General features: G+C 39.5%; 1 protein-coding gene across 1 annotated transcript in view; it reads left to right on the forward strand.

Annotated features, from left to right (window-relative positions):
• The first annotated feature begins 682 nt into the window (after nucleotides 1-682).
• CSK (C-terminal Src kinase) overlaps nucleotides 683-21344 on the forward strand; it is a 59322-nt gene continuing 38660 nt past the window's right edge. The window contains exon 1 of the mRNA XM_075208231.1: nucleotides 683-1162. The gene's annotated coding sequence lies outside the window, so the exon portion shown is untranslated. The remainder of the gene's footprint in view (nucleotides 1163-21344) is intronic.

Consider the following 21344-nt stretch of genomic DNA (forward strand, 5'->3'; position numbering starts at 1 on the left):
TATTTCATGTGGTCACTTGTCTCAATGGGGGAGTTTGCATTGTTCTAAAGAACAACACAGGGCGCACATCATTATCGTTACTACGGTAATTGATGCACATTATTCCAGTTAGTATGGCAATTTCAATGCTGATTTTTGTTTGCAGTTAATGGAGTCATGAGTGCATTAAAATTATAGTACTAATGGTAATGATGCGTGCCCCATGTTGTTCTAAAGAACACAGGGAATTGAATCTACCCCAATATGTCCAAAATGGGATTCTGCGTCTTCCCTACTTCCAGAATCATTTCTCTCAATTCTCCTTTACTGTCGATAATATCATCATTTTCCCAATCCCACTGTTGGGAGTGATTATTGTCTTCTCCTTCAGTGCACAACTTCAGACTCTGTCAAACTTCTGCTGCTGCACCTATTAAATGTCAACAGAACATACCCCTCGCTTTTGGACCAAATGAACTGTGTACAACTAACATACCGGAAAAAATACATTTAAGTTTATACGATAAAACGAAACAAAATACAAACAACTGGATACAGTGTTTTCCAATGTCGCCGTTTTTGGCGTCATATCCTTTAGAAAGCATCGCCAAACAATCGCGTCAGTTAGCCAACCAAACGCACGAACGCCTGTGCCATCCACAATATGGCGGGGAAGGCGGAGTGGTTCACGCCCTACGCCTGTGCTCTGTCGGCGCAGGCGCGGTGCAGTTGTCGGACCTGGCAGTTTCCTCTGTCAGGGCCGCGTCTGAGGAGACAACTGAGGGGAGGCCTCCCCTGATTCACCGACCCTGCACCGGATTTCTGTCTCAGTCGGTCGAGTGATACCGAGCCTGCCACCGGCACACCTCCTGCACCCCATCTATCACCCCTGCCATTCCAGATCTGTGCCTTCTGCAGTACATCATTATTGCACCGTTACCACTGTGCATTCATCTCATTTGCCCCTACCCATCTCCCCCAACCTGCTGCACATTGCATCGCGTTATTGATTCTACTGCACCTCCTGCCTGCATGCTGCAGGGTTCCCTTGTATCAGCCCACCCCTTCCTCTCTCACCCCATCTCTGTCTCCTCCACCTCCGGTTATCTCGTCAGTGTATCCCCTTTACTACCAATCGCTTCGTCCTTTTTCAATGGAAGACCCTGGACATCTCCACCTCCAGGTGAGATTGTGTGTATGTGTCACTGTATTACTAGTGTCATCTGCGTGAGACAAACCAGGTATAAACACAGTGTTATATGTGACTTGTACATGTGCATCGCCAAATATATACATTTACTGCGTATTGTGCCAAAGTCTATGAATTTAATACATTGCTTTATTACAAGGAATTGAAAACAGGCCTGTTTACTATAGTTTCTATTCCCATGATATATTCAAAATGATACTAAATACATGTTCCCTAAAAATTCATGAAACTTGTGGCTTATTTTCATGGAAATTATGGTGTGATTCTAAAGAATCTGTTTATATTGCAATCTTGGTTATTTAGTATTGTGTATGCTAATATAAAATGGTGATCCATGTTTATACATGCTAATATCTTAAGTTTGGCGGTCCTGCTTCAAAACAAAGATACTTTAAAGCGAAATCTGTCAAAAGATTTCTTCTATCCATGATAGGTCTAAAAACACACTAATGTTTATATTTACACCGTCTTAATTTTTGTCAAACTCCTAAGTTTCACATTTTATTTTATTTTTTTCCCTAAGCAATGTCCTTTGTTTTTATTTTAGCTATTAATAGCTGATTGTTTTTTGTTTTTACTTTATATATATATATATATACTATGGACATCTTTTAGGGGCAGATTCAATTGACAAGATTTTTACAGAAATCTCTGCTGATTTTTTCCCCTCACGCCTGATAGAGGTAAAAATGCGCAGCCGCGATGTTCTAAGGAACATTGTGGCTAATTGAACGTCCCCTTATAGTTAAAAGTAAATGCAGCTAGAAGATGACAAAACTATGTGGTGTATATGGAGATAATTAGATTTGGAAGGGGGGATTTATAATATATATAGAGAATTGGCGTTGGGAGTGGGCATATCCTAGCTCATCTCTAAATCAAAGTATTAAAACACTGTTCAGTATTTGTCAGTATATGTGTATTATTATATGCAAAGGCAGATATATGTAATCTCGGATTTCTTATTAGCGGGGTTATCTATTATTGTGGGCAGTAATCATTATGTATCTCTAAATCGCAGCAATACATTGTACTATTTACCATGGCAGGCTGCTCTGGGAGCCCTGACAAATTACTCTTTGTGTGATGACTTCTTATATCTTCTAAAGGTTTGGCTATCGTCGTCACACGCCTATAGCGCTTTCACCGTCTGGGGATCCAGTGAAGCTGGATCTCCTGTTAAAAGCAAGTCAATGGCAACACTATTAGTACTTCTGGTACTTACTTTGAACATCATATGGACCCCTAGATGCAGCAAGCTGACTTTGTAGTCCATCTAAAGTTTAAAGTCACAGTCATGACAGTACTGTCTTCTTAGTCCCCAAGAGATCACTATTTGGAAGGCCAGTACCTCTGCATTGATCATCAAATGTAAGGAGCACAAAGGAACATGCTACCGGCAGCTCTATTATTGGGAGCAAGTATGTGCATTAAAATGGCTGAGAACAGGAAAGTAGATTGTATATAAAGTGGACCTTGCAACTACACACAGTGGAGGTATCCAATTTGTGTGCTGAACTAATTCACGAGAATGTAACCAATTTATTCATTAGGAACAAGTACTTCAAGAATATTAGGCAGTGCCTACATTTTGTCATTGGTTCCTAGCAAATGTATGGGTTGCATACATGTTGAGCTGAGAAAATGGTGCTTTCACTGTATAGGTGACCATGTGACGTTAAGTAGAATGGTGCATGGGCTGTCTTTTTGATACCCTCGAGTGAACCTGTTGGGGCTGATTCAGATTCAAATTTTATCTGGGTGCAGAATTTGCAGCTTGGCACAAAACATGTAGCACGGTGATGGGTTCAAATCCATGCACAGCTAATATTATATGCTATTGCATGCTGCACACTGTCCTGGCAAGTTCTATTTTACACAACATTTTAGAATTTGGCCAGGACTTGTTACCCCACTGACAACTCTGAATCAAGTTATTTTCTCCCCTCCCCAGCACAAAATGGGTTTTCCCAGTTGAAAATTACGCACCCAGTAGTTAAATTTACTCTGTGCTCTAAATATGCCCCATTGCATTGGCATAATATGTACGCAGCAAAATGCTTTGTGTAGAACACAGCAGCGCACTAAATCTAAAACAGACAAACTACGCCCACTTATATATGAACCCTAAGAAGCTTGCATACATTATCAAACTTCTTAGCGCCGGTCTTGCTATGGAAATATTTGTATGCTTTCCATTTTTGAAAGTTACAAGATGACCTTTCCTATTGGACCACAGTATCTTGCAGCCAACTGCATATTAAAACCAGACAGGGAATTCTAATTTCTTCATTTGTTTTTCAGTGGTAATGGAGCCATCTTTCTCATTTTATTAATACATTCTAGGGGGATTAAATCATATACAGATATGGGTTATGTGTCTCTGTAATTTATGTGTCTTGGTATCAAAATAGTGTAACATTTTGATACTAATACAATTTAGCACCAAGTTGACCGTTCACCCACAGTTTATTTGCAGAGCTTTTCCTCTAATTGTCATTGTTCAATATTGTGTTGCATTATTTTCTAATTCTATAGTCTCTGCTTCCAGTATACCATGTGAAGCATTAAATTATTCCACCTTTTTAAATGTCCTGTATAGCAACAACCATAATAGAATAATTTCTATTGCAAGAGATGCTGTGATACGAGTCCTTAATGCTCGATAACACACAAACTCTGCCATGTCAGCTAAACACTGTGCCAGCTACGGGTAGTCATGGTTGCCTGTCATCTTGGCAGTATTATTAATGTTGGCTTATTCCTAATGTGACAGTACCTGCACATTCATTGAGTAGGTCAGGAATTTAAACCATCACAAATGGACAGCATTGCAGGTTTAATTTACAATGGGACTTATTGAAGGACTGCTGTGAAAGTGATGTGTCTATACATGAATGTAGCTTGTTTCCTAGAGTGGATCATGTTACTGTGTTAGTGTCCATACTATAGACACACCTTGGGTTGTACTGTAACACCATGTGCACAACACTGGCACTTGTCTTTTATTTTTTTTTTTACTATATTTAAGTGTTTGAGAAAATGATTCTATTTGGTATGTTACTTGTACACTCGTCTTGTTGCAACATGTTATTTAGAAATACAGCCATGGCACATATATACTTAAACAGCCAATGTACATTTCTGTTTTGTGTCCGGCAGCCTTTTTCTGCTCTGATTCATTTTTATGTCTCAGGATGACTGCTGTACAATGATTGAACAGGAGAAAGGGGGAAGGTCTGTGACTGTCAGTATGTACACTCCCTGGGGATGTGTATGTCGCTCACTAGCTGGGCAGGTTTTGAAATTCCAGCTGTCCAGCCTGGTTGTGGCTAGAAGGATGGACTGTCATCATTAAGTCATTTTTGCTGCAGACCGACTCTTAGTAGATCTTTTTATATTCATTCCTAATATGGTCTGTATTATTACATGGACATGTTTCTCTCTAGTTCCTCTTTGTTCATATTTCTCATTACTATTGCTTAGAGCAAGCCTTTGGCCAAGTCTAATGATATTTTTTTGCTTTACTACATAGTGCCTGTGCAATCAGTGTGGTATGTTGTCCTCCGGGCAGACTTGCTACAGTCAGTATAGTAGAGGAGACTGGCCTTTACTCTGACAGCACTTGGCCTGGGGAGAGCATAGTGCAGTGAATCAAATGCTCTATGATGAAGAACCCAAACACAAAACCGTATGTGTGGTCAGTTTGGTAAATCTGATCTAACTGATAGATCAAAATGTTAACAAGCTTTAGAGGAACCAAGTAAAAAGCGAAGTGGTAGATTGCTGCAGAAAGAGCTGACCTTAGTGTACCCTAAAGTGGATGCCAAGGAAAAACATTGCTATCTCACTAGTAAGTATAAGGAAGAGCTTTGACCATTTTACATGTCCTATGTCAAAGGTATTATACCTTTTTATTATTATTATTCCTTTAAACATGTTATCTATGTGTGTGTGTTTGTTTTGTCCATGCTAGATGGATGGACTGTTATGCATCATACCCACTAGCACATGATGAATTGTTACATACCTGCTGGCATTAAATTGATATGGTTTATTGGCATTTATCACTCATCAGATTCACATCACATTCATTAGTTCACAGAACGTAAACTGATATGAAAAGAAAAACACATTTTTATCAAAAGGGGCCATACCCATTTATATTTTTACATACATTTAGTTTTAGCCATTTTTTTGACACTTATAGCACTGGACTCAATGTGAACACGCTTTTGTGGCCAACAGGCACATTTCATATGTGTTAATATCTTCCATGTAAACCCCCCCCCCCCCCCCAAACAACAGATTAAATGCATATAAAATTGTGTATTAAATGAATACAAAAAACAGTGGTAAAAATCCTCTACTAAAGGGATGCTGTGTTAAAAAAAAATATTTTGAAAGCTGCATTATTTAGATATCTTTTCATGTCTCAAAGATACAAATACCAAGTTACTTGGTAATTTGAAAGCCAAGCAAAAACATCCTGCTTTTTTACTTCAATTTGTCCATTCAGGGCATTGTTCCAGTAAATTTAATTTTACTTTTGGATATATCATGTTATAATCCATTTGACAGCTCACATATATGCAGAGAAACAGGGATCTCTCTGTACAGAATCATTTATGGCCATGTGGTTTTGCTGCATTTTTTAAATTCGGCTTTGCTGTGCTTTTGGCATCACAGCAACATTTATTGAAGGAGGATTGTTCGTGGAGATTAGTTTACTTGTTAATTACAGTAAACCATATAGGCTGCTATATTTGCAAACGTGAATGCTTTTTGCCTGGCAGAGAACCAGTTAAGTCTGCTGAAACACCTTGTAAAGAAGAGTTGATAACATAATGTTATACCCCTGCTGCACATTTGTACTTGCTGAAAGCTTTAGTTTTGCTGGGAAATAAATGAATAAGCCATTGTAAATGACGGAAGAGTTTGTAAGAGGAAGTAAAAAAAAAAAATTGCTTTGTTTTGTGAACTTGGCAGAACTTGATACAAACAGGAACAAACTAATGAGATTAGCAGGCTAAATATTATACATTTCCACCTTGTATATCTTAATTATTAAATGTTTTGCCAAAAAGAAATACATGGAGAACTACCTCTTTTTTTGTCCTGGCATATGTAACATGTGGGGAAATAAATAATAAAACATGGAGTAATTGTGTGTTTGTAAAGGGAAAAAAACCAATTCATGACAGTGTTATTGAATAATAATTCTGTGGTCTCTACTGCTCTAACTGGTGATTGCAATTTTCAGTTGATCTGAGCCTGTTATGCGGGGCTAGAATAAGTACAAGGGGATGGCTTTGTCAGTGTAAACAACTTTGTCACAAAATTATCAGACATAGGAAATAAAAAGTAATTACACCCTTGCATGTCGCATGCCGAATCTAGTAACATGATAGCACAAATTTAGTTAAAAATGGTATAGATGTGACTAAAGGGTAGGTTTTTGGCATGTGGCGAATAAAATTAGACACAGAGAAAAGTGTAAGCTGTGGAGTATGCAGCATTGGGCACAATTAGAATTATTTTAGTATGGAGATTTTTTTTGTTTTGTTATGTCGGTATCAATTGCCAAGGATCACAGATTTGGGGAACTCAAATTCCTCCATCCGTCTAGTTGTTAGCATTAGACCATTGTTGTGTTATTTGTCATACAGTACTTATCGTTTCATATATCAAGCTATTAGATTCTAGCTATTCTTTCTAGAATGTACTGATTGCTGTAGGCAACAACTTCATGTTTTCTGTTTAGAAGATCTAGGAATTTTATACCTGTGTTTTTGTTAATCAATTTTCTATTCATTGTTTTGTTTTTATATTTTGACAGAAGACAATACTTACATGGTAAAAAAATAAACTTTTCCAAGTATTTAAGGCTGCAAATGTGATAAACTAGACACTTGACTAACTGGTTTATTGTAGCAATATATGGTATTTTAAAACCACACTGCGCTAACATACCTACATCAAAACAAAGCAAATGTTTCAAATGAGCGACAAAGTTCTATAGGCAGATATATTGTGCAGTATAATGAATGTAGTTCCTTGTTAGGCGGTGTTCCACATTATTTCTTGGTTTACTTTCTCATATTTCTGCACACATCTGAGGTCCTTGTTTAGTCCACAATGTCACTGTGCCATGAATCAGTAAGGTCTATATACACCGATCAGCCACTACATTAAATCCACCTGCTTAATACTGTGTAGGTCCCCCTTGTGCTGCTAGAACAGCTTTAACCCTTAGAGGCATGGATTCCACAAGACCTCTGAAGGTGTCCTGTGGTCACTGGCACCAAGACATTAGGAGCAGTTCCTTTAAGTCCAGTAAGTTGCATAGGGGCCTCCAAGGCACAAACTGGTTTTTCCAGCACATCCCACAGATGCTCGATCAGATTGAGATCTGGGGAATTTGGAGGAAAAGACAACACCTTGAACTCTGTCATGTTCCTCAAACCATTCCTGAACAATGTTTGCAGTGTGGCAGGGTGCATTATTCTGCTGAAAGAGGCCAGTGCTATTAAGAGAATACCATTGCCATGAAGGGGTGTACTACTACAATGCTACAATGTTTAGGTAGGTGGTACGTGTCAAAGTAACATCCTCATGAATGCCATGATCTCTCAGCAGATCATTGCCCAGAGCATCACTCTGCCTCCTCTTTCTTACCTTCTTATCATAGTGCATCCTGGTGCCATCTCTTCCCCAGGTAAATGACGCACACGCACCCGTCTGCCCACATGATGTAAAAGAAAACGTGTTTCATCAGACCAGGCCACCTGCTTCCATTGCTCCATGGTCCAGTTCTGGTGCTCACAAGCTTCACTGCACTGTGTGGTCTGACACCTTTCTATTATAGCCAGCATTAATGTTTTCAACAATTTGTGCTACAGTAGCTCTTTTGTGGGATTGGACCAGATGAGCCGGCCTTCACCCCCACGCGCATCAATGAGCCTTGGGTACCTGTGATCCTCTTGCTGGTTCACCTGTTGTCTTTCCTTGGACCACTTTTGCATATCCACTGCATACTGGGAACACCCCACAAGACCTACAGTTTTGGAGAAGCTCTGACCCAGTTGTCGAGCCATCACAATTTGGCCTTTATCAAAGTCGCTCAGTTCCTTATGCTTGCCCATTTTTTCTGCTTCTAACACTTCAATGTCAAGAACTGACTATTCACTTGTTGCCTAATCTATCCCAGCCTTTGACAGGTGCCATTGTAATGAGATAATCAACGATATTCACTTCACTTGTCAGTGGTCTTAAAGTTGTGGCTGATCGGTGTGTATCATGTCATTAAAAGATGGAACTTGATGTAGCATGAACAACAATTTGTATAGAACTTACAATTTAAATAGATGGTCTTATTGATTGTCTTGCAATTCCATATGTGTACACAATTGAAGAAAAGCTACTTGTGATGACAACAAAACAGATTGTAGTAGCTTCTCCTACTCATCCATGTCTTGAACCTGCTGGAGCCATGCAGGCAACTGGGATCCAATGTTGGAGTAATGTCTTCCTGCTGCTTCCTGTGACATTAATGATGTATATCAGTCTTACCTGATGTGGTCAGACTCCAGCCCAAACACTGAAGGGGATGTGAATAGTATTCCTCATCACATCGATCCCCAATTGTACTGTCCAAGAGATTTGTACTAGAGAGAGAGTTAGGGATCAAGTATAGATGATGGAAAACTCACAAGCACATCATTCTGTTTAAACATCCCTGCTATGCTTAAATCAAGATACAAATTGCTGTTTGCTTCTGTAACTCCATAAGCGTTGCCTTCTTAAGGATACCATGTTTTAGTGTTCTTAATTTCTCACAAGCTTACCTGATACTTATCTAAAAATCCCATCATAAATATAAATTTAGTGCCCAGCCAGCTATGCCTTTTTCATGATGATAGGAGCAGCTGCTTTTTTTTTAAACTGCAACTTGCATCATCTACAGTCCCTAACTCTGATGGGTTTCCTAATCTGCAGACAACACTCCCATCTGCTCTGCCACACATGTAGTGATGGGTGACAGTCATTAGGTCCACATACTTTAATATGTTTAATTCTTAAGTAAATCATGTTAGTAGTAATTAGCTGTCCTTGACTAGCTCCGTAAGTGATATAGCACTTTCACAAATGCACATTCCTACCTAAAATTATCTAGTACTTTGAACATCCGTGTAAATTTGAAAAGCAGCCTACAATCTTCAGGAATCACCAGTTATGTGAGCAAGAATACCTATGTACCTTAATAAATTTACATAAAAAAATGTAATAGGATTTTTACTATTTGAAAACCCCAATTAAAGGTTTAAAGTGTGTCAATAGCCACTATAAGGCTCATTCACACACGCATACCTCCAGAGTGTGATCTATTGTGTACAGACCAAAATAGCAGTTTGCTGCATCCAGGGTTCATCTGTTACTGACATTACTCTTCTAAAAATGATCAATAGATCACTATTTTAAGTACCATCAGCTCTACTTTAAACTGTTAGTTAACAACCGCTAGTGAGTACCTACCCCTGGGCTTTGTGGTCTGTTTTCTCATACAACCATCTGTACAAAGTGTATTTCACAAGGATCAATGATCGCCTCTTATTCTGAATCTTCATCTTAGTCTGATCCATGTGTGCTTCATGCATTGCTTGTCTTCAAAACAGTGATCACTTGATCGCTAAGAGGGCTTCACTATGTTAATACTTGTGGTACTAAATGAATACACATTTAAGTGTCTTTCTTTGCCTGTCTGTTCAGTGACCCTGTTTGAGGAAGAAATTGATTGGGTAAGTCTCCATTACTCTGCCCTTGTGTTATCTGACCCTCATGGTTTATATGTACAAACATTTCCCCTTTCAGAGGAAAACCGAACATATGCTCCTGATAGCAGTACCACAAAATGGATTATTGTAAGGTTTTGCTGCCTTTCTCAGTGCTTATGACGTTATTGTAATTCTGAGTTTGATTGGTATCCACTGTATATACTTAGAAGATTGTTTCTGCAAAGCAAAATGCTGTTTGAGCTATAAGCTAGTGTTTTCTGTTTAGCTAGGTATCCATAGATGAGATATCTTGATGTTTACGCTCTTTGTAGTCCAGACATGCCAAGCTGTTGCTTTAGAAGCTATATATGGCCCTTTTTCTTCTAGTTTCCATTTCTCTGACAAATAAAGCTTGAAGTAAATTGCAGCTCCCTCCCCTCTAGGACATTTTCAAACAAACTTTGCGTTTCATACGTACCTTGTGGGTTACTGCGAGAAAATGATGCCAACACTTCCTCTATCTCCTCTGATCTGCGTAATTTACTGCTGTTTATGTGCCACCCAGGAGCTTTTCTCATGTTGCTTTCCATTTACATAGCTTTTCATTTATATTAAATAAAAAGGAATAATATGTAATAATGCATAATTTCATTCAGCCGTTTCTATGCATCCATTCTTAAAGCTAATATGGCTCTCACTGGGCGTTCTGGTGGCCACACATGTGCGGCCAGCATGGTGGCTCAGTAGTTAGCACTTCTGCCTCACAGCACTGGGGTCTTGAGTTTGATTGCTAACCATGGCCTTATCTGTGAGAAGTTTGTATGTTCTCCCCATGTTTGCGTGGGTTTCCTCCGGGTGCTCTGGTTTCCTCCCACACTCCAGTAACATACTAGTAGGTTAATTGGCTGCTATTAAATTGACCTTGGTCTCTCTCGGTTTGTGTGTGTATGTTAGGGAATTTAGACTGTAAGCTCCAATGAGGCAGGGACTGATGTGAGTGATTTCTCTGTACAGCGCTGCGGAATTAGTGGCACTATATAAATAGCTGATGATCAATGAAAGCCCTTATCTTTAGAGTTGTATGAATGTTTCATTTCATACACCTTAAAAGAAAAAGTGCTTGACCTGGGGTATTTTGGTAGCATACTTTGCTTGAATGCAGTTTAAGCTGGTATTATCATAGGTATCATTATTTATATGATAAACACATCCCCAATACTCTGCATGCACCTGTACTAGAATATGCTGCGTTCTAGGTCCATTCGGTACTTTGTACTATGGACTCATTTATGATAGAGATCAGTTGAGCTCTGTTGTAACCATTTAAGATACATTTGACATGCAGGATATGGAGCTTCAAATATGGAGGCCATGCACATGGGTTTTACTAGTTTATAAATGTATTACTAGCAAACTGTAAAAGTATCAAAATTATGGCCAGCTGTGGCCTCTATCCATTGACTGTATAGAAGTTTTACAGTGGTGATACTCTAAAACTGGTCACCCTTTTTCATTTTTGTTTTTTACCCATTGAAAATGGGAATATTTATAGAGCAATAAAATATTTGATTGCATACATATTACAATGAACTCTAAGTTTAGGTTCTTACAATCAGTCTGAATTGAAGCTTGTGTGGACAGACTCTGCTTTATTGTTGGGGAGAGAGTTTAAAGCAGCCAATGCACGCACAGTGAGCTTAGGTTAGTACTGCCGATATGTCTAGAGCATCTCCAAGTCATCTCTTCTGTCTCCATCAGCATCCATACTGGGATATCAAGGATCTTCCAACTGGCAGGATAATAAACTTTTTCCCTTTTTTAATCTAAGATGACATGTAAAGAAGGCCTATGAAATCTACCATGGTGAGGTTATGTAGACTCAAAACATTCGTTGGAAAACCTTTTTCTCTGATCAATGTAAAGATGACTGTTTAACAGTCTACATTTGGTGTTGTGAGTCTCAGAACCCCCATTGTGTCTTCAGACACTGGCATTATTTTTAGACCTTAGTTTTTAAAATAGGCAAATGACCTCTGTGACAGTAGAAACAGTTCCTCTTTTTTTATCATTTGCATTTGGGGGTTCTCATAATCCAGCCTTACTTCCTCATCTTGCTACACACTTTCTGCCTCGTGGTGAGAGGTGCCAGAGTATACATCCTGTGTCTGATTGAAGTCAAAGATGTCCGCTATTCTGTATCCTTTGCTACACCTTCTCCTATCAAGTGTTACAGTGCATCCTGCATTTATATCAAGTGTAAAATGATTGGGTAGTCTTTCTGATTTAACATGTGCTCTAAACTAGCTGTATTTTGAACCTAAACCAAAACTATTTGCAAATATATGAACATAAAAATTCCTTTTTGTTAGGTCACATGATGGCAGTTGCTGAGAACCTGAGACCACCCAATAAAAAGTTTAATAATAAGATGCTCCCTCACTGTTCACTTTCGCTGAAAAGTGCAATGCTTTTGTTAAAAGATTGTCATTATGTTCTAGTGGGACAGCAAGACCTGAGGCATTTTTTTTCTTTTACAAATCAAGTTCTTCCCTTCCCTTCTCATACTTGTGGTGACCTGTTTCACTGAATCCATACCTCCCAACTGTCCCGATTTGAATTTAACGCAGTGAATGGGTCATGTACAAAAGTGGACATCATGTCTGTGAATACACCATGTTTGTCACCTCATTTAACAGCACAGTTTCCAAATATCATATTTCTATTCTTTGTTTGGGAATTTTTCCCACACTTTCAAAATATGCATGATTGAGATTCTCCCCACAGATTTTTAGTACTAATCAAATCTGGGGACTGTAAAGGCCATTTCAAAACCTTAATCTTTCACTCCTGTGGGTACTTACGATTCATTTTGAGGTATGTTTTTGATTGTTAGGACTTCTAGGATTTGTTGATATTTAGATAAGTCTATCATTCCTTCCACATGGTGGTATGTCTAGTGCTGCTAGCTGCCACACAAACCCAAAGCATAATAGATCACCCCCCCCATACTTAATAGTTGTCATGGAGTTCTTTCCTTCCAATGCTTCACAGGTTTTTCTCCAAATGTTTCTTTAAATGGTTGTGAGAAAACCACTTTGTTCCAAAAAGTATTGTTTTCGCATATTACAAATTTGACTTTTGTGGTGAAGTTATAGGAAAGGCTTCCTCCTTACAACTCTTTGCAGATGTCTTGGATAAGCAATGATGTACTATAGACCACTACCCCAGGGTCAGCTTAATCTCTCTGCAGGCCATTTGGTATCTGACCAGTTTACGAGCAGTTGTATCATAGATTTGTCTGTTCGACCATTCTGTTTAATAGCCATTACGATTATTCTGACATTGAAAATTCCAAGCTGGAAACATTTTAATTTTTATTTTTTTTATATATATATATATATATATAACAGTGAATTATCTTTAAGTCACCAGTCAGCATTTTAGAGAAGCCCAACTTTGCTGAGATTAGGCACGACATCTCGTGAGGTTAGAAGGGCTTCGGTATTTATTAATCTGTAGATTTTTCACCTGGCTTAATTTCAATCAAGTCTTGAAGCGTTTAAAAAGAATAAAATAATAAATGAATTGGAAGCGGGCCAAAGCTCTGGCATGTGCCTTATTAACAGTTGGGTTTTTTTTCAAACTGATAAATAATGCGCATAGTAATTGTGGAGAAATTTGTTCCCTTCAGGGATTGGGTAACTACTTCTCACTTCTATTCAGTGAAACATGTAATTTAACCAGGGATGTAAAACTTTTGCAGACACCTGCTATATATTACACGTGCATGTGTGCCCTTACCTCACCATGCAGTAGCAGATCAGTTGTAGTACCCCTGAGCAGACTCCAGAAGAGACAGCTGGGACCATGAGGGGAACACACACTGAAGATTCTCAGTACCAAGAATAGTTATATCTGGTCTGCATGGGTATATAAATGGCCTTATAAATTACAATATGTAATAACTTGTTACACATATTGTTTGTTGTCTGTATTACTTTAAAGAAATTCAATATGTAAGTAGTTTAGCTGAGCACATTAATATCAATAATATAAATGTTTAATGCTCCTTAGAACCTAAACAAAGATAATGGATATTAACATTTATAGAAAAAAAGTTTCAATAAGTATTTATATTTAAGCAATTTTTTTTTTAAACCTGGTAGAAATTCTTTACTAAAGTACAGTGTAGGCCTTAGGCTGGGTACACACTGCGGAAATTTTCAACCAATGTTTATCTATAACAATTTTACCAAAGGCTGAAAAAAAAAAAAAAAACATGACAGTTAATCTGTACACACTAAACATATATTGGTTTGCTCAGTTGTACTTGTCCCCCCCTCCTTAGTGCACTTGGCCTTAGGGCCATAGAATAAGAGAAGTTATTAATTATGAGCTCTACTCTATCAGTTCTGCTCAATTAGCAGATTCCACTCTTACTTGCTCCGCTCATGCGTTATCAATTCAGCTCCGTGGGATCAGCCATTTTGTGGCTCAATTCAACGAGTACCAGCTGGAGATTTTAGCTACACGTATTCTTCTATTGCATAAACTGTATAAACTACTGCTGCTTAGCTCCTATCATAATTTATTCAGTGCTCTGAGCCAGGCAGCAGTAGATTTAAAAACAGCTAACTGACAAGCACCTCAGCTGGTTAGTTACAGAAACTTGCAATGTGCATCTCAGTGGTTCAAAGCGGTTTTCAAAACTCCCGCTGTCTGGCTCAGTGCAGTGATTTAATTATTTTGGCTGCCAGATTAGCTTTGCAGAGCACATTAGTATAGGTGCTTTTAAGTTAGTCAGTGGTGTCTATGTAGGCGTTTATAATAAAAATGACAAGGAGAATCACAAAACTAAAATATGCAGTTGCTATTCGCTGAATTCGGTCTCACCCATAACATATGAAAGCAGTCTGCACAGCAATATTAGAACTTGTGCACTCTCTTTTTAATACATTTTATTGTTTTTTTTTAATCTCTTTCGCCCCCTCCCCCCCCAATGAACAAAATGTGAGTGGAACTGGGTTGTAGAAAAGGAGAGGGACTTTTAGGGACAAGGTAAGCGGGTTTCATTTAGCCCTTACGGACAGCCCAAAAGTGAAATCTCAAAAGAGATGAATATAGTAGAAAACCAGTATCTGCCAAATATTGCGATTGGTAATATGTTTTGGCTTATCACACACTACATAATATATTATGAAATACACCTTATGGATCGTTATATTATTAATGATCTGTGCCTCTGGAGATTGCAATATTTCCAGTTTTCATACTGCAAACTCTTAAGAAATTATTGCTTTTAAATAATTGAATTTAATAGTTAGTTTAATGCACACTTGTCTATACAGTTCGAACTATGCAGCGTGATGCAGCCTGTCCTATATGAGTGTTACTTATGTTGATCACCTATATAATTATAACAAAAGAACGTGGCAGTGAACTTGTTGCAGCTTTGCTCTCTCACTGACGGGGAGCAATGTATTCTGAAGAACGGAGCTCTAGGACACAGGATGCTGAGCAGACACTATCACAGAACAGATAGACAACTGCTTTTTCACTCACTGAGCTGTGACAATGACATGCTGTGTTCTGTTGTCTCAACCAGAATGCTGGCAGATTAACTGCATATATACTGTGACTAATAATGCAAGTATGACACTAACCAACTCCTCTCTTAAGCAACAATATACTTTGAGAACTTTTTTTTCCACATGTAGCACCGCCGCGGACGCTTCTTTGACCGCGCCGCGGCTGCTGTATAGGACAGCGCTGCCAAAACGGAGCTGCGCAATACTGCGTGCGCCTCTGATTTGCACTGCTAGATTTTTTTCTCTAGGTCTCACAGTCAGGAGAATGCTGAAAATGAACAGTTCTGTCCGGCAGTCGCTGAGTTGACAGGTCGCAGTAAGACTTTACTCCTTGTGCTGTAAGTCTGTTGATGTATTTCATGTACACAACAGTACACAACAGGTATGGAGCTTTTCTGCAGCCAAGCGTTCGAACTTGTGAACATAGGATTTTGGCTTCTGCACGAAGGGCACAAAAATAGTGCACCACAGCTCAATTTACATGTGAATCTCTCAGTAGATGCTGCACTATGTGTCTGAGGTAGATGTAATCATTACACCACATAATTTGCCAGCTATTATTGTAATGTGCCATAGTGCTTGCAGCGCTGGGCATTGGGGAAAACAGGGCATACATAGAAAGGGGCAGTGTCGGACTGGGGCATGAAGGGCCCACCGGGGATCGCTAAGCTAGGGGCCCACCAGAGGCAGTGTGGCCAGCCATCATGGAGGCGAGACCAGACAATAGAGGGGGAGTGGTCAGCCCATGAAGGACCCACTCCTTAAATTGGGCAGAACAGTCACCAAAAATCAGGATTGTCACACTAGAGTCTAAAACAACTAAACAACTGTTCTTGTAACTCACCACCTGTGGCTTCTGGTTCCTGGAATGTTGGGGGCCCTATTTGGAAAATAAAATGGTACATTAAGAAAATTCCAACCAGCCCCGGCGTTAAATCAATAGGACCCACAATTAATATTTAGGCCTTCCTCCAGCCCCAACATTAAAGTAATAGTATTCCCATTTAATAACTAAACCTATTTCCCTCCCTCCAGACAGCCCCAGCATTAAATTAATAGCATTTATGTATAATAAATATACCTATTTCCCGCTGCTGTTACTGCCATTAAATAATTCATATTCACAATTAATATAGACCTCATGCTCCTCAAACTCAGCCCCACATTCAATTAATAGCCCCCAAACCACCCCATCTTACATGAATAGTCCCCACTATAAACTTAAATTGCCCCATCACCACCCCACAAACAAAATAGCACCCATTAGCCACCACCTACCACACACACATTACATTCCCACAAGCCTGCTGTGCCATCACTCACATTACTGTGCCCCTTTATCACCATGCTGTGCCTCCTTATGATCATGTTGTGCCTTCCATGCTGCTTTGGCCCCCCTTCACCACACTGTGCCATGCTGCTTTGGCCCCCCTTCACCACACTGTGCCATGCTGCTTTGGCCCCCCTTCACCACACTGTGCCATGCTGCTTTGGCCCCCCTTCACCACACTGTGCCATGCGGCTTTGGCCCCCCTTCACCACCCTGTGCCATGCGGCTTTGGCCCCCCTTCACCACCCTGTGCCATGCGGCTTTGGCCCCCCTTCACCACCCTGTGCCATGCGGCTTTGGCCCCCCTTCACCACCCTGTGCCATGCGGCTTTGGCCCCCCTTCACCACCCTGTGCCATGCGGCTTTGGCCCCCCTTCACCACCCTGTGCCATGCGGCTTTGGCCCCCCTTCACCACCCTGTGCCATGCTGTTTTGGCCCCCCTTCACCACCCTGTGCCATGCTGTTTTGGTCCCCCTTCACCACCCTTTGCCATGCTGCTTTGGACCACCATCATCTCTCATGCCACATTTGCGTCTCTCCCCTCTCCCCCAAAAGGACAGGCTGCTGCAGCGCTGCGCGCTTTACTAGCCTTGTCAGCAATGGCTTCTGCATTCTTCGTGTGGCTCCTCTGGGCGGTGGGACATCTCCAACGTGGGCGGTTCTTCTTCCAAGATGAGTCATGTGACATGACTCATCTACTAATTACTGTGTCTGTACAGCGGATGTGCAGTGAACCGCAGTCCCATCTGGCCTCTCTGCACTTCAATGACATGGGCTGTCAGTGTCACCGTGATCTGGTTGTCACTCGGAACAATGGACCCGGGCGGGGGCGTTGCTAACTAGCATCGGATACCCCAGCAGGTCAGTCTGATGCTGGAAAGGGGGGCATGCAAGGTATACAGAATTAGTGCGGACATGAAAAACCATGCTTACAATCTACACTGTGGTTTAATAAAAAGTAAGCCAAACTTTAGTAGTAATAATTTTAAAATAATATCCTTGTACTTATTTTAATGACTTCGGAGTTTTGTTCCCCGCCCAAAAAAGCGGACGGTATTATGATAGAAAATAAAAATAAAAAAGTTGCAGTTTCCATTAAAATGCCTTTTAGTAAAGAAGATTTACACATGATAAAAGCTTTAAGGGAATCCAAGAATTCCAGCAGCTGTCATTTTCAACGAGAGTTCTGCTGTCACATCATCTTCTACCTGTTATCAGAAATCTGGCCCCAGAAGGCTATTTTGCTTTTCAACAGGACAGTGGGCCAGCCCACAGAGCCAGGGAAACCGTCGAAATGCTAGACACCAGACTCTCTTCCTCCCACATTATGGCCTACGAACAGTTCAGATTTGAATCCTGTTGATAAAGTGTGGAGCGTAATGTTAGAGGAGACTGTACCAGACAGCGATCCATGAAGTAAAAGATCTGAAGCAGCGTTTGTTAGAAGTGTGGACGGGTCTGGAATAAAGGATTATCGACGATGCTGTTGCTCAGTGGCGCTAGCGCCTCCAGGCTTGCGTGCAAGCAGGAGGACGACATTTTGAACATCTTCTTTAATTAAATAATCAAACCATACTACTGAGAGTTTATTCACAAAAATATTAGACAATGTAAAAATTACTTTGATTTAAAATCTAAAAATATTGTTTGTAAAATTAAATTTTGACAAAGTTTAAAAACACACACATTATATATATATATATATATATATATATATATATATATATATATATATATATATATATATATATATATTTATTTTTTCATAAAAAAATATATTGTGTATATAAGTTGGAATGATATTGTTGGTTCAATTCTGTAAGTAATGGGAAAGTTTTAGTATATGATCAAACATTAGAGATATATGAAATAAACAATTTGACTTACTTTTTATTGAACCACAGTGTAGTGGGTAAGGTAAGAGAGGAGTGAGTGTGACTCATAGTGGAGTTTGTGACGACAGTGAGAATGTAGGCTATAGTAAAGCGGTGAGTTTAAAGAGTGTTTGAAGCCTGGGGCAGAGTCTGGTCATATATATTATAAACTATAGCAACAACAACTTGTTAAAAGTAGCTTCCATACCTACATTCCGCTGATCTTACTAATTATAAGGACAGTACTTTAACAAACTATACACCTTTAAAATCAAATTTGTTTTCAAACTCTTAACCGGTAAAACTAGGGTAAGCAATTATTCAATACAAATTTTGTCAATGATTGACTTGAATTTGACTACATGACCACTGGTTTGGTCCTATAGAGTTTATTTTAACTAAACAGAGCAAATTATATGACTGCTCCAAGTTATATTTAGAAATAGCAACATGCAGAAAGATAAGGTTGTCTGAATAGAGAAGTAAGATGAGAAACAAATGGTTATACACTTTGAGGGTTATTGCATACTTACCGACTTTCTTCAGCTCTCTTCCAAGAGCCTGCCAGTGGAGGTGGGCGTGAGGGGGCGGGGCGGACAAAATCGTGTCATTTTGGCCCTGCCCCCTGTGACGGCATGACGCAAACGAGTAATTTGACAGCTGGGGGCGGGGCCAAATGCCGCGATTCACCGGAAATAGCGGCGTTTGGGATCTAATTCTGCCCACTTCACTAGGAAGTGGGCCACTTCCTAGTTAAGTGGGCAGAATCCGGGAGATTGCCACACTCACCCGGGAGTCTGGGAGACTCTTGCAAAATGCGGGAGTCTCCCGGACATTCCGGGAGAGTTGGCAAGTATGGGTTATTTCAGAATTGAAGTTGTGTTTAAAGCACTGATTTTCTGACTTTTCTTGAAGGTAGTGTTTTATAGTAGTGCAACAAGAAGATTCTCATGTTATATACCGAAACAAGGCTGAAAATATGTGCTGTTGTGTGTGCTGCCAACTAAGGATGGCACTGAAATATAGATATTATTGTCAGTGGCTCCTCTCTTTTTATGAACAAAAACTGTATTCATTTAATTTGGCTGTTTAAATGCAATTACTCATGAAAACAACACTAAGCTATATTGTTGGTCGTTTTGTACAAAGTTCCAGTAAGTTGGGTTTCATATATGTCAGTGTAGTTTGAAAAAGTGTAAAAGATATATATATATATATATCTGTATGTGTCATGTACAGTGCTGCGGACCCTTTGTGACTCCTTATAAATAAAAGATAATAAGAAAGCAGTTTCTAAACTACATTTTCATTGTATATGAGTGATAACTTAATTACATTGTGTGCCGAAGAGCAGATCTGCTGTTTAGTTACTTCCTTATTCACAAAGTCCTCTGCTCTTGAATTGTAAGCTCCACCAACAACCATTGTTTCGTTTCAGTTTTCACATACAGGACAATTTATTTTAGCAGCTATAGGTCATTGCCTCACATGCTTTTTTTCCCCCTTTGAGAATATGAACATGGATGAACATTGTCATTAGGGTTTTTTGTCAGAAATTTTCATATGTTCTTTATTCCACTTCTACAAAAGTAGGATAATCTCATAATCTAGGTAAATAAGGAGTCCAGCAATTCATTTGTGGCATCCTATTTTTGAGATACATTAGAGTTCTCAAAGCCTCCATTGTTTTCCTGACTGAAATTTTCAGGCACCTCTAGAATGTTTGACATCGGTTCCGTGTAATTACTTTACAAGCACAGAATCTGCAAGTGCTGGTAATAAGGTAGACTATTTATTAGTACCTTGTTGGTTAAAAAGAAATCCATCACCTTGTTTTGTTTCTTGCCTTGTATACTTATAATGCCTTACATGTCTATGGATCCCTATACTAGGGAGAGTTAGCCATGTAGTACCGCTTTCATACTGCCGTCCCCATGGTATATGAACCCGGGATATTGCCAGGGCAGCAGAGGTTCTTACCTGTCAAATTCCCGGGTAGACCCTGTTCATACTGAACATGGGTGTGCCCGGGTCTCCATGGCAACATCTCAAGAGGAGCTCTGATTGGCTCCTCTTGTGATGGTTTTTTCAAACTTTAACAATGTCTGGCGAGATCCGGGTTAAATAAACTTTTTTTTTTTTTAATAATCCAAACTGTTATGTGAAGTCAGGAAGACTACAATCTATTTACCCTCCTTCATATATGTTCTCTTCTTTAGAAAGTGAAATGAAAATGTGAAAATGTTTCATTTGGTAAATACCAGCTGAAGTTTCAGGATCTTTTTCTGAAACTAGTGGTTATGATAAAAATCTTGTACTTTTGCTGTTTGCCACGCCTAGAACAGAGTAGAATGTTGGGTTTGTATTTTGTGCACATATCTGTACTTGTCTTTGCTCCTTTGTATAGAATATGTAAGGCTTGGGAGCAGTCTCACGGGAATGTAGTTAGACCAGACTAATTCACACCTCTAACATTTCTGTTTCACTGACTTGTGTTGTACCAGTAACTTGTAAAGAGTCACCTCAGAACTGTATTGAAACATTTGACCAGTGGATTTTCCAAACTTTTACATGGTTTCAGGAGTTTG

The sequence above is a fragment of the Mixophyes fleayi genome, chromosome 4, assembly GCF_038048845.1.
Source record: "Mixophyes fleayi isolate aMixFle1 chromosome 4, aMixFle1.hap1, whole genome shotgun sequence".
In the NCBI taxonomy this organism is placed as follows: domain Eukaryota; kingdom Metazoa; phylum Chordata; class Amphibia; order Anura; family Limnodynastidae; genus Mixophyes; species Mixophyes fleayi.